Consider the following 15,247-nt stretch of genomic DNA (forward strand, 5'->3'; position numbering starts at 1 on the left):
TACAAATCCTTCTTCTAACATCACTATATCTGAAAAAATGATATCTTCAAATTCTATAACTTCTACAAATCCTTCTTCTTCTAAACTGCTAATATACACAAAACCTTCTCAAAAACCTAAGATCTCTATAGCTACACAGTCTACATGGCATAAGAGATTAGAACATTCTTCAAAAATCACCATTTAAAATCTTACAAATAATGCAACTGACATTCAAATCACTTATCTAGAAGATGCTGTGAACAAGCTTACAACTGAGCTTTGTAAACTCTGCCATCTATCTAAAGCAAAAAATCAAATATCTAGACATTCTCATGTTAGATCTCAAATACCATTCAAACGCCTACACGCGGATATCACACATGACTCTACACAGTGCTATAATGGTGAGCGTTATCTCATACATTTCATGTGCAATTATCTCTGTTTTCATATAGCTATAACAGCTATCTGAAAATCAGAAATATGAAAAGCTCTTAGATAAGCTATTAATTGAATTAAATGACAATTCAACTGTACTACAAAGATCATTCATATTGACAATGATACTGCAGTCAAGGAAGCAGATGACTTCATAAACTGAGTGAATAATAAAGATCTAGAGATGGAGTATTCTTCAGAGTATATTCATAAGCAAAATAATGCAGCAGAGTAAGCAGGAGTAATATTAATAACAAAGGCAAGAACTCTATGAATAGAATCTCTTCTGTCACAATCACTTTTCCCTGAGATTGCACTTACTGCCATCTATCTAGCGAATTGAATCTCTACTAGAATTCTAGATTGAAAGTCATCTCTATGAATATTGAAAGAATTTCTACAAATCAAACCTTACTTCTATACTCATTCTTGAATCTACAGATGTTGCATCTATGTCAAGATACTGAATGAAGTCCTCAATAGAAACTGCTCTCAGAAGCTAGATCTCTGAGCATATATTAAATATCTAGTTGAATATGATTCTACAAACATCTATCAAATTTGAATTCCACACTTAGAATGTGTGATAAGAGCAAGAGATGTGATGTTTAATGAGAATAGAAAATTCAACTCAGAAGACTTCTACATTGAAAGATAACTAAGAGATTGAGTATCTAAGAAGATGAAGCTTCTATATATGAAAGTTTGAGAATTATTGATGACTTCTATCAATCAATTGAAAGAGATTATAGATGCAGATATTGATATTTTCCATCTCAAAGAAAATGCTCAAAGCTCTGAAAAAATAGAGGAGGAAAATAATGAGTATAAACATTATAATGTTTCAATCCTTTCTACATCAAATTCAACACCAGAGTCAACAGGTTCTAATGTTGATATTAATACCCATTCAGCTGTGATAGATAATTAAACATGAAACATTGCATCTAGAGCTCATAATATCAGTGCTGATTTTGATGAAGCTAATATCATTGAAGGCTGCAGAATATGAAAACACAGAGCTACTCATATTATAACAGTTGAAAATGTCAAAGATAATTCTTATTAAATAATTAATGATGTATTCTCTTATTCACATTCACATACAGACTTTAACAAGTCTCAAAATTTATTTTCTAATACTGTTTTTACTGTTATCAACAATACAGCAACATCAACAGCATTCATACTGACTTCAAGAATTCATAGATCTCAACTGTTAGATTCACTGAATCACTGAGCAGATGTTGAAAAACACTCACATTACAAAGAATTTAAGAACACTGTTAAGTGAGAATGAAATAGTATATCTCTGCAGAATACATATGAAAGTACTAGCAGATCACAGAGAGATATCTCAGTTATTCCTCTATAATAAGTATTCATCTACAAATTTGATAATAAAGATTTTCTTTTGAAATACAAAGCTTGCATCTGTATATACAGAGATCTTTAATTAATCACAGATCTCACTATAAAAGCTCATACATCAGCTGTCAGAGATCTCTGAATCTTATTAGCTTTAACAGCATTATTTGATCTAGATGCAGAACAGCTAGATGAAATCAATGTCTTCATTAATAATGATATTGATGAGCTAGTATATGTGAAACTATCTGATAAATGATGAAAGTTGAAGAGGATGCAAAATTTGAAGTGTATAAATCATGTGCTAAATTATTATTATTATTATTATTATTCTTCAATTATAGATGTATGCAGTCAGAGACTATGACATCTACCTGAGAACTTTAGTTCTCAGGGTTTTTTCTATGTCTGTAAAGTTAACTATTATACATTCATCAATTTCAGATATGCAAAATCAGAAAATTCCAGCTCAGAATACAAAAACTGTTTACAAATTGCAGTGTTTTAACATCTTTTGATACTTTGAAACCATTTGACAATATCATGACAAAAGAAAAGAGAAAAAGAACACAGTCTCAAAGATAGACACATTAAATAGATAGATAGAAAGAAATTGAAAGAAAAAGATAAAGAAAAAGATAAAGTAAAGAGAGACTATAACAAAACAAATTATTAAAAGAGAGTGTATAGCTGTTTTAACAGACTATATCTGATTGATTTCCTCCTCTTCATATTCAGATGATTCTGAATTTAGCCATTTTCTTATAGCTGCTTGAGTTTCTGATAGAAAGTCTATTAAGTATTTAATTCCTGTCTCAGTTGAGAATAAGAATCTCATATTTAATTGATTTAGATCATACTTCTCTTTCAATCTGGCTCTGAGACTATTGTATAATGCACAGTGTATTACAATATACTCAGAATTCTCATTTGTATTGCAGAATGAGCATTCTATTGAGTCAAATCTATCATCAAATCTTTGTATATAAGATTTGAAATAGCCATGTTCTAGTTTCAGCTGTATTATAGATGAGAATATTTTCTTTTTACATTTAATTGAACAAGATTTCCACTTGGGTTTTATTTCAAATCTTGAATAATGTATACTCTTCTTTTGTTTCTGCCAGCTTTCATTTCACTTGTCTAAACAAGATTCTTTTATTTTTCTCTTTATAAAAGACCAGGACATAATTTTTTGAATAGATCTGCTTAATTCTGCACCCTTTTTTACAGCTGAATCAGCCAATTCATTGCCATGAATATTCATATAAGCAGGAACTCAGTGTAGATGAATTATCAGCTTTGATATTCTTCTCTTTTGAATTTTCAAAACAGAGTTTAAGATCAGTTCAAGATTCATTTAATCATTATGAATCTGACTATTTCTAAGTCTTTTTAAAGCAGCTTGACTATCAGAGAATATTCATATCTCTTTCAAATAATTTTCTCTTTTATGAGATTTTATTTCAATGAGTTTGAAAGCTTTCACTATTACAAATAGTTCAGCATCAAAGACTTCACATTCAGAGTCTAGATTTCAGAAATCTGAGATAAAATTAATATTATCTTCAGTATAAGCAATGTCTGCATCTAATCTATTCAAGTTCTCATTTTTTGAGTCATCTGAATAAATCAGAATAGAGTCTTTTATATTGATTATAGAAATTCTCTTCAAATGCTGTTCATATTCTTTCTCTTTTGATAGTTCACTTATTTGTAAGTCTATAAGAGATTCAAGCTTTTCTCTTCAGAGAGATAACTTCTCATGATCAACTTTTTCAACATTTAAAGAAGAAAATTGATTTTTAATCAGAGAGCATAGTTTGTACAGTTGAGAAGGCATTTTCTTTGAAGAATTATTTTCATTTCAATCAAGAAATCTATTCCAATTCAGTTCATTTCCAGAGTTAATTGATGGAAATGAAGAAGAGACTCTTTCTCTGATTATATGATTTGAGCTCATCTTTACAACTCTCAGAGCATAGTTCATACAGGCCTTTTCAAATCTAATAGCAGAAGAAGGAATTGAAGCTTCAATTTCCATTGCTTTAATAGAAGATGATTTGAATGCTCTCAGAATTCTTCTCAAGACTCTGTTTTACAGACTTTGAAAGAGTTCAGTGAAATTTTCTTGATTATTTCATCAAACTTGAACTTCATAATCAGCTACTGATGTAATACAGGCTATATATAACTGTCTCATAGCCTGGAAGAATAGACCCCTCTCTGTATTTAATAGTCTGATTATGTTGTTCAATAGTCTTTCTGCCTTGACAGTTCTTTGTTGAATGTGATATTTAAACTTCAACTTGGAGTTTAATCATACTTCTAATCATTTGACATTTACACTGGGTTTAATCTCTCTATTTAAAAGAGTTAGAGATAGTTCTTTCTCATTGAATTTAGAAAAGAAATGAATTAACTCAGTTTTATCTATATTAAATTGAATTTGATTGATATCTGCTCTAACAAAGATTTTCTTTGCAGCTTCTTCAATTACTTTCAAATTCTCTTTGATAGTTTTTGAGCTGTAGACTAGACCAATATCATTCACATAACTTGAAGATTATACTATTCTCATATTTCTATTTTTGAATAGATATGCAGTGTATATTGCAAATATAATGAGTGAGATTGAAGATTTCTGTGATACTTCTATTTTAATCTCAGTCTTGTCTTATTTCATTTCATCAAAGAAGAGTTGTATACTTCTTTTAGATATAAAACAGTTAACTCATTTTATTAGAGAAAGTGACAGTTTTAATATCTTCAATGTCTGAATTAACTTTGACTTTGAAACATGATCAAATGCTTCTTTTATATCAATAAAAACTGCAGTTGAGACCAGGCTCTCATGCTTTGCTATTTGAATATCATGAACAACTGAGAGAACAGTGTCAATTGCAGAACACTGTTTTCTATCTTTCATTTATTCACTGAATAAAAGAGAATCATCTATAGAGCTTATAAAAGATAGTTAAGTAGCTATTATCTTTTCTAAAACCTTTTCTAGACAGTTCAATAGAGATATTACTCTATATGACTTAGGAATTGAAGTTTTTCTATTAGGTTTTATAAGAATCACTCCAGTGGCTTCTCTTCAGCATTCAGAATGATATTCATTTTTCAAGAGATTGAAAAAGAGCTCAAAATATTCATTCTTTAAGTAGAAATATATATTTTGAATAATCAAGTGATTAATTGAATCAGGACCTGCAGCAGTTTTAACAGAACTTGAGAAGATAGCTAACTCTAATTCATCTTATGTAAGATTAGGCCATTCTCAGTCATTTTCATCAATGTAGTTGAGAAGTGACATATTCTCTTCCTCTGAATCTGAATCTGAATCTGGTGAGTTCTGAAAGAGAATTCTCATGAAAGCTTGATATTTTTCCTCAAAAGAGTTTGCTGTATATGATTTATTCTGAAACTCATATTCTAAGACTGGAAGTGTTGCTACACTTCTTGTTTTAGTATAGTTAAAAGCTTTAAAAACTTCCTTCTCTTATGCTTCTTCAAGAAATTTATTCCAGCAGTCTGTTTTAGCTCTTTTAATATCTGAAAAATATTCATTTCTGACAGTTTTGAACTCTTTATCAGATATTATATCATTCTTTCAATCTCTTCTAGCAGTAGCTAATTCTTTTCTTTTAGATGAGATATTCTCATTTCATCAAGGTTTTGAATACTCAGAAGATTTTCTCTTTGAAATATTATCTCTAACACTTGTTAGAATAATAGATGTAATAAGCTTCACTCTATTCTCAAGCATTTCATTTGAGATATCTTGACCAGAATTTCAATATAGCTCATTCTATCTTTCAGATTTTAACAGTTTTATGCTTTCTTCAACTGCTTTTCAATCAGCTTTTTCAAAGTTATACTGATTAGAGAGAAGAGGATTTTCACTCATTTGTTTTTCACTCAGTTCAATATCAAATTGAATAATTTCATGACCTGATCCTGATGTCTCATTTGAATCAATAAATCAGTTTACAAGTCTTCTTTTCATTAGATTTTGTGATATGAAGATTAGATCTATAATAGACTTCTGTTTCATATCTTTTCTAAAGAATGTTTGTTGATCAGACTTATTAATCAAATCTATTAAATGCTCAAAGATTCATTCAATCAGATTATCAGCTCTGACTGCTCTCTTGCATTCTGAATTTCATTAGAAATGATGTGCATTGAAGTCTTCTGCAATTATAGAGTTTCTTGATGAAGTTATGTTCAGAAATTCTCTATCAATTATCCAGATATTGTTATATTTCTTCAATGACTTTTCATTATAGATATTTATGAGCTGTATAGTATCAAACTCATTTTCTTTATCTATAATATCACTCATCAGAATATCAGAGTCAGACATGATATCAAATCTTAGATTAAATTGATATCTTGATCTCTTTCTTTCATAGATCACTACTCTTGACTTTATCTCAGACTTTTGAGATAAAAAGCAGTAGTAGCTTGAATGAGAAATAACATATTTTTACTCAGCATCAAAATTCGGCTCCTGAAGCAGTATAAAATCAACTTTTTATTCAAATATAATTTGAAGATAAGAATAAATACAATTTGAGTTTCTATTCATATTATTTTGAATAAATGTGATTTTTGAAGAGTTTTTAAACTTTTTTTGTTGTTTTTGTTGTATATTCATACTAAAAGAGAGTAGAGTAGAATCTAATCACTATCATCAGATAGTAGATTATAACTGTTCTGAAAAGTAGGAATCTCAACTGCTTGTATTATATCTAGTTTATTATCAGAGTCATTTCTCAATTCTCTAATCTTAACAGAAGTTTGAGAATTCAAATTCTATTTACATTTAGCTGGAGAATTGAAGTTTGAAGACTTAGATAGTTAAGAGTTTCTTCTTTTTAAGCTTACAGTTGTGAGTTTACTAGCTTGACTATTCTCTTCAGTTCTAGATTTACTCTGAGCTTTATCATTTCTTCAGTTCTTTTGAGTTCTTGAAGTAAATATACATTCTTTTAAGCTAGATGCATGTTTTTCTTTGCAATTAGAGCATTTAAGCAGAGTGTATTGACATATTTTATCTCTTTTTAAGCATATTTCACATTTATACTCACTAGTTTTGTGATCTCTGATACAGAATGCACATTTTGAGTCTCTGAAACAGGAGATTGCAAAGTGTTCATATCTTTGATAGTTTGAACACTGTGTTTGAGCTTTGAGATTCATTCTTGAGTCTTTGTATTCATGAACTCTTATTTTCAAACCTGCTACTCTTACTTCAGAGATCTTTGACTGTTCAATTGTCTTTGTATATACTAGAACAGAGACATTTCTTCTACTTTGTTTGAACTCAATTGAATTTAGTTATACAGACTCTTTTCTCAGTTGAATAGAGTTGTATTCTTCTAATTCATTTTTGAGAAGTAGCATTTCTTCTTCACAGTCAAAAATTTCAACTGAAATATCATGAAGAATGAATTTATCTCACTTTTCATCTCTCTCAGATAGAATTATTATGTTCAACAAAGATTCTACTGCTGATTTTCAGAGATTCTTATTCTGAATAAGAAATTCTGCACTGAATTCAGGCATTATGATCAGAATAATGGAGTTTTCAAAGAAGAATGACTCAATTGAAGCTATAACTGGTTTTTGAACTTCAATATCAGTCATTAACTGAGAAAAGAACTGCTGATTGATTTCATTTCTAATTCTGAAAATGAGATTTGAGTTTAGCTTATTTCTCTGCAATATGTCCTGATTTGAGACTTTGAGAATAAGTCTTCTATTTCTGAAGATTTGAAGATTTTTCTCTTTTTGTATTTTTTTCTTCACTCTTCTATCACTAGAAGTATGAGTAGTATTCTTCTCAGTTTTCTCAGAATTTTGAGCAGATTTTGAGATAGCAGATTTAGAGATAGCAGGTTTAGAGACAGCAGATTCAGCTGCTTGAGCATATGTTTTCTTCTGATTTATAGAAGAAGAAGAAGAAGAAGTAGAAAAGAAAGAAGAGCAAACTGAAGAGTCAGTGATTGTATTAGAAATTTTCAAAGTTTTTTGAACTATATTTAAAATTCTAAGTTTGAACTTGATCACTTTCTGTAGTTATCTAGTCTGAGTATGAAGAATTAATAGAACTTCTTCATTCATCTCACTCAGACACTGCTTTTCAAGAATTTTACTTGCTTTTTCAAGTTTCTGTATTTTAAGAACTTGTTATTTCTCTATTTCTTCTTTCTTTCTTCTCTTCAGAATTTCAATCTTAGGAATAGTATTTGAGAAAGCATCTTTTTTCACATAAACTGAGTGTACTTTTGAACTCATTGTTCTTACTCAATGAAAAGTTGATCAGACTAATTCAATTGAGATGTTTATTAAACTCTTTTGAATTGAAAAGTTGGTCAGACTGTTTCAATTAAGAGATTTCTAAGTCTGTTTTCAATTGAAAAGTTAATCAGACTATTTCAAAAGAAGAATAACAGACTTTTGTGTATAAAATACCTGATTTTTTTCACACTAGTTCAGTAACTAGGTTAGATTTTTGAAGAGAATCTAATAAACTAAAATTGATTTTTAAGATAAATCAATAAAATCTTTACAATCTCTTTCTTGAGATATAGTGAGAAAAAGTATGATATCAATTAATAGTAAATCAGATAATATGACAGTTTTTAAGAGAAAAACTGACAAAAAATAAATCAATTTTTTGCAGAGAAATTGATTAAAACTATTTAATTTTATTCTAAATTATTTAATTCTTCTCACACAATAAGTGTGCAACTCAAATCAGTTAATAAAGAGTGTAAAAAAGAATTAAGTATTAATAAAAGCTCTTCAGTCACTGAAAAAGTAATTCTTACTTAAAAGAATATGAAATTATGACAGAAAATAACTCTGTTTTTAATTCTTTGTAAGAATATTGTATAAAATCCAGAGAAAAACATCTTACTTTTTCAAGAGAAGTAAAAAATTATTTCTAAAATCTTTTTTTTATATTAACTGCTGCAGAAGAATGAGATAGAAACTACTAAAATATACACTACTGTATACTCTCTATCAAGACTTTCTCTCTTCAGAGTCTTGATATTATAGAGAATATAAGTCTGTTTCTATATAATAATGTAAATATTGTCAAGCAGAATGTAGAGAAACTGGTTATTTATATCTTAAAATAGAAGACTTTGTCAATGATTATATCAATATAGAGTTAATTCTTAAATTCAATAGAAATCTAGTATTGCTGTTCTCAATCTCTTACAGAGTCTATTGAATATTGAGATATTAAAACTAGATTTAATATATTTCACCTGTACAGAGATCAAAGACTCAGTCAGATCTTGAAATATCTGATTTATAGTGTTATGTCTGCTGATTATATATTGAGTATAGTTGCTGAGATATCTTTTGTACTTTTCTGTCAGAGATGAGCCAGATTGAGAGAGGTGATACAAGAGTGAGACTTGGTGTTAATGTCTAGATACACTGAAGACAGATCACAGAGATTGCACTTCAGAAGTAGCTGTTGATTATATGCTTGATATTATCACTGAGATATCTTTTTGTATTTTTCTGCTGGGGATGGGCCAGATTAGAAAGGGTGATACAAGGGTGGAACTTGATGTTAGTGTTTTGAAACATCAAAAATGAACAGGGTTTTCGCGGAGATCACTCCTCAGATATCTTCACAACTACAGATCAGAGATCTTTCAAAATTGAGAAGATTGGTGTATATGGCTAGGTCTCTTCACCTTACAATTTGTATGACACTTTGGCCCGGGGTTGTGGTGTGATAGAGAAGAACAGGGGATAATCCCACACAGAAGTTTTGAACAATGTCTGGTTCATGTTTGACTGAATAACTTCATCACTACACAGGGTATACAGTCAGTGATGAGGTCAGAATGCTTGTATAATTGAGAGCTTTTTGATGAATCTATCAGTGAATTCTTATTTGAAAAATCAAGTAAGTTCATGATAATGCTGTTTTTGAATATTTATTGATCAGACTTATTAACCAAATCTATTGAATGCTTAAAGGTTTATTTAAGCAGATTATCAGCTCTTACTACTCTCTTGTATTCTGAATTTCATCAGAGATGATGTGCATTGAAGTCTTCTGTAATTATAGAGTTTCTTGATAAAGTTATATTCAGAAATTCTCTATCAATTATCCAGATATTATTATATTTCTTCAATGACTTTTCATTATAGATATTTATAAGCTGTATAGTATCAAACTCATTTTCTTTATCTATAATATCACTCATCAGAATATCAGGGTCAGACATAATATCAAATCTTAGATTAAATTAATATCTTGATCTCTTTCTTTCATAGATCACTACTCTTGACTTTATCTCAGACTTTTGAGATAAAAAGCAGTAGTAGCTTAAATGAGAAATAACATATTTTTACTCAGTATCAAAATTCAGCTTCTGAAGTAGTATAAAATTAACTTTTTATTCAAATGTAATTTGAAAATAAGAATAAATACAATTTGAGTTTCTATTCACATTATTTTGAATAAATGTGATTTTTAAAGAGTTTTTAAACTTTTTTTATTGTTTTTATTGTATATTCATACTAAAAGAGAGTAGAGTAGAATCTAATCACTATTATCAGATAGTAGATTATAACTGTTCTAAAAAGTAGAAATCTCAACTGCTTACATTATATCTAGTTTATTATCAGAGTCATTTCTCAATTCTCTAATCTTAACAGAAGTTTAAGAATTCAAATTCTGTTTACATTTAGCTGAAGAATTAAAGTTTGAAGACTTAGATAGTTGAGAGTTTCTTCTTTTTAAGCTTATAGTTATGAGTTTACTGATTTGACTATTCTCTTCAGTTCTAGATTTACTCTGAGCTTCATCTTTTCTTCAGTTCTTTTGAGTTCTTGAAGTAAACATACATTCTTTTGAGCTAGATACATATTTTTCTTTATAATTAGAGCATTTAAGCAGAGTGTATTAACATATTTCATCTCTTTTTGAGCATGTTTCATATTTATACTCACTAGTTTTGTGATCTCTGATATAGAATACATATTTTAAGTCTCTGAAATAGAAGATTGTAAAGTGTTCATATCTTTGATAGTTTAAACACTGTGTTTGAGCTTTGAGATTTATTCTTGAGTCTTTGTATTCATGAACTCTCATTTCCAAATCTACTACTCTTACTTCAGAGATCTTTGACTGTTCAATTATCTTTGTATATACTAGAACAGAGACATTTCTTCTACTTTATCTGAACTTAATTGAATTTAGTTATACAGGCTCTTTTCTCAGTTGAATAGAGTTGTATTCTTCTAATTCATTTTTGAGAAGTAGCATTCCTTCTTCACAGTCAAAAATTTCAACTGAAATATTATAAAGAATGAATTTATCTCACTTTTCATCTCTCTCAGATAGAATTATTATGTTTAACAAAGATTCTACTGCTGATTTTCAGAGATTCTTATTCTGAATAAGGAATTCTGCACTGAATTCAGACATTGTAATCAGAATGATGAAGTTTTCAAAGAAGAATGACTCAATTAAAGCTATAACTGATTTTTGAACTTCAATATCAGTCATTAACTGAGAAAAGAACTGCTGATTGATTTCATTTCTAATTCTGAAAATGAGGTTTGAGTTTAGCTTATTTCTCTGTAATATGTTCTGATTTGAGATTTTAAGAATAAGTTTTCTATTTCTGAAGATTTGAAGATTTTTCTCTTTTTATATTTTTTTCTTCACTTTTCTATCACTAGAAGTATGAGCAGTATTCTTCTCAGTTTTCTCAGAATTTTGAGCAGGTTTTGAGATAGTAGATTTAGAGATAGCAGGTTTAGAGATAGTAGATTTAGCTGCTTAAGCATATATTTTCTTCTGATTTAAAGAAAGAGAAGAAGAAGAAGTAGAAAAGAAAGAAGAGTAAACTGAAGAGTCAGTGATTATATTAGAAATTTTCAAAGTTTTTTGAACTATGTTTGAAATTTCAAGTTTGAACTTGATCACTTTCTGTAGTTATCTAATCTGAGCATGAAGAATTAATAGAACTTCTTCATTTATCTCACTCAGACACTGCTTTTTAAGAATTTTACTTGCTTTTTCAAGTTTCTGTATTTCAAGAACTTATTATTTCTCTATTTCTTCTTTCTTTCTTCTCTTCAGAATTTCAATCTCAGAAATAGTATTTGAGAAAGCATCTTTTTTCACATGAACTGAGTATACTTTTAAACTCATTATTCTTACTCAATGAAAAGTTGATCAGACTAATTCAATTAAGATATTTATTAAACTCTTTTGAATTGAAAAGTTAATCAGACTATTTCAATTAAGAGGTTTCTAAGTCTGTTTTCAATTGAAAAGTTGATCAGACTATTTCAAAAGAAGAATAACAGACTTTTATGTATAAAACACATGATTTTTTTCACACTAGTTCAGTAACTAGATTAGATTTTTGAAGAGAATCTAATAAACTAAAATTGATTTTTAAGATAAATTAATAAAATCTTTATAATCTCTTTCTTGAGATACAGTGAGAAAAAGTATGATATCAATTGATAGTAAATCAGATAATATGACAGTTTTTGAGAGAAAAACTGATAAAAAATAAATCAATTTTTTACAGAGAAATTGATTAAAACTATTCAATTTTATTCTAAATTATTCAATTCTTCTCACACAACAAGTGTGCAACTTAAATCAGTTAATAAAGAGTGTAAAAAAGAATTAAGTATTAATAAAAGCTCTTCAGTCACTGAAAAAGTAATTCTTACTTAAATGAATATAAAATTATGATAGAAAATAACTCTGTTTTTAATTCTTTGTAAGAATATTGTGTAAAACTCAGAGAAAAATATCTTACTTTTTCAAGAGAAGTAAAAAAACTATTTCTAAAATCTTTTTTTTATATTAACTGCTGCAGAAGAATGAGATAGAAACTGCTAAGATATATACTACTGTATATTCTCTATCAAGACTTTCTCTCTTCAGAGTCTTGATATTATAGAGAATATAAGTCTGTTTCTATATAATAATGTAAATATTATCAGCAGAATGTAGAGAAACTGATTATTTATATCTTAAAATAAAAGACTTTGTCAATGATTATATCAATATAGAGTTAATTCTTAAATTCAATAGAAATCTAGTATTGCTATTCTCAATCTCTTGCAGAATCTATTGAATATTGAGATATTAAAACTAGATTTAATATATCTCACTATGCAGAGATCAAAGGCTCAGTCAGATCTTGAGATATACTGATTTTATAGTTATTATATCTGCTGATTATGTATTAAGTACAGTTGCTGAGATATCTTTTTATACTTTTCTGTCATGAATGAGCCAGATTGAGAGAGATGATATGAGGGTGAGACTTGATGTTGATGTTTAGATACACTGAAGACAGACTGTGAAGATTGCACTTCAGAAGTGACTATTGATTATGTGCTTAATATTATTACTGAGGTATCTTTTTGTATTTTTCTGCCAGGGATGAGCCAGATTAGGAAGGGCGGTATGAGGGTGGGACTTGGTGTTGATGTTTTGAAACATCAAAGATGGACAGGGTTTTCACAGAGATCACTTCTCAGATATCTTCACAACTACAGATTGAGGATCTTTCAAAATCAAGAAGATTGATGCATATGACTAGGTCTCTTCACCTTACAATTTGTATGACACTTTGGCCCGGGGTTGTGGTGTGGTACGGGAGAACAGGGGATAATCCCACACAGGAGTTTTGAACAACATCCAGTTCATGTTTGGCTGGATAACTCCACCACCACACAGGGTATGCAGTCGGCGATGGGGTCAGAATGCTCGTATGATCGAGGGCTTTTTGATGGATCTATCGGCGGGTTCTTATTCGAAAAATCGAGCGAGTTCGTGGTGATGCTGATTGATCTGACTAGTTAACTCTGAACTTATAATCTTAATACTATTGAAGAGAGAGATGATTCTCTGATATGAATAAATAATTATCTTATCATAAATATTTAAAATAAATATAATAATCAGCATTTATAACTGAGCTTCAGATAGTTGTGTTATATACAGTCTTTGTATAATAAATTATTCTAGAGATCAGTAAGAAGAGTGAGAGTGTATATACTGAGAAATGTGATTTATTAAGTCTATACAATATCTTCTTGAAATGGGGAGAGCTGGTAATGAAAGCAGAGGCAGTAGAACCAGAGGGAGCAGAGGTAGCAGGAGCGGGAGAATCAGACACAGGGACAGAGATAGTGAGAGTGAGAGAATCAGACACAGAGACAGGTGTAGAAGATTGAGAGAGAGTGGCAGAGAAAGAAACAGAGAGAGCAGAGAGAGATACAGAAGACTCAGTCATACATAACATGAGTAATTTCTTCATTATCATGTTCTTCAAGTTCTTAATCAATGATTTAATATTGAAATCATGATCATCAGTGAACACAGATCTGTCAATATGTGAAGATTTTACATGAATTAAAACATCAGCATCTGCAATTATACAACATGATTAGGAAAACATGATCAGATGCTGCTGAAGAAAAGAGAGTCAGAGACATACAAGAAGATGAAGAAGATGTGCTATTTATAGTAGTATATTCTGACAATTATTAGAAGATAAACAAGTTCTGATCATGTTTTATAACACATTACACTTACTGCTAATGAACTGCCTGGTATAAGCACTATGAGAATGCTTGTTATGAGAATGAGAGATCATTGTCAGAAACATGTATAATGTAATAAATGAACAGATAAAAAGAGTTGAATAGAAGAAGAAATAGAAATCTTGAATAAGATAGTAGTATTTGATGATGATAATAATGAAGAAGATGATTAAAGAATGAGAAAAGTTAGTGAATGAGTGATGTAATATAGTGAAAGTTTCTTTGTGAGAGTGTATACAGAATGCTAGCTGAATCAGAAATAGGCTATAAGATTATGAACACTAGTGACATGCTAATCTGCATGAAGCTAGAACAGATGTTATAATCACATGAGTGTGACTGAATCTGATAGGGGAGAATGTAGTTTGAAAGAATGTATGACTGTCAGATAATAATACAGCCGCTTCTGAACTTGCTTACAAGTGTAAAGAAGTCATAGCAGCCACTAATTAATTTAGTGTACAATATATAAGAAGCCGGCGTACGCCTGTAATCGTACGCTGGCTCAAGCAACCTTTAAATCACAATAAGTCTCTCTGAAAGTAAGAATATATATAATACCTGTTTTAATAGTATACTGATGATAGTAGATTACTTTATTAAGATAGTATACTTTATACTCATTTGTAAGAACTTAAAGTGAAAGAATTTAACTTATATCTTTATCTATGATATGATTCAGTTATATGAATTATCTACAAATATTATCTCAGACAGAGAATTAATTTTTATAAAGAAGTTCTGATCTGATCTGATAATTATACTGAAGATCTTATAAGATCTAAGTATAACTTTCTATTCACAGACAGACAATCAGATAGAATAT

The sequence above is a fragment of the Blastomyces gilchristii genome (genome assembly GCF_000003855.2).
Source record: "Blastomyces gilchristii SLH14081 genomic scaffold supercont1.30, whole genome shotgun sequence".
Classification (NCBI taxonomy): Eukaryota; Fungi; Ascomycota; class Eurotiomycetes; order Onygenales; family Ajellomycetaceae; genus Blastomyces; species Blastomyces gilchristii.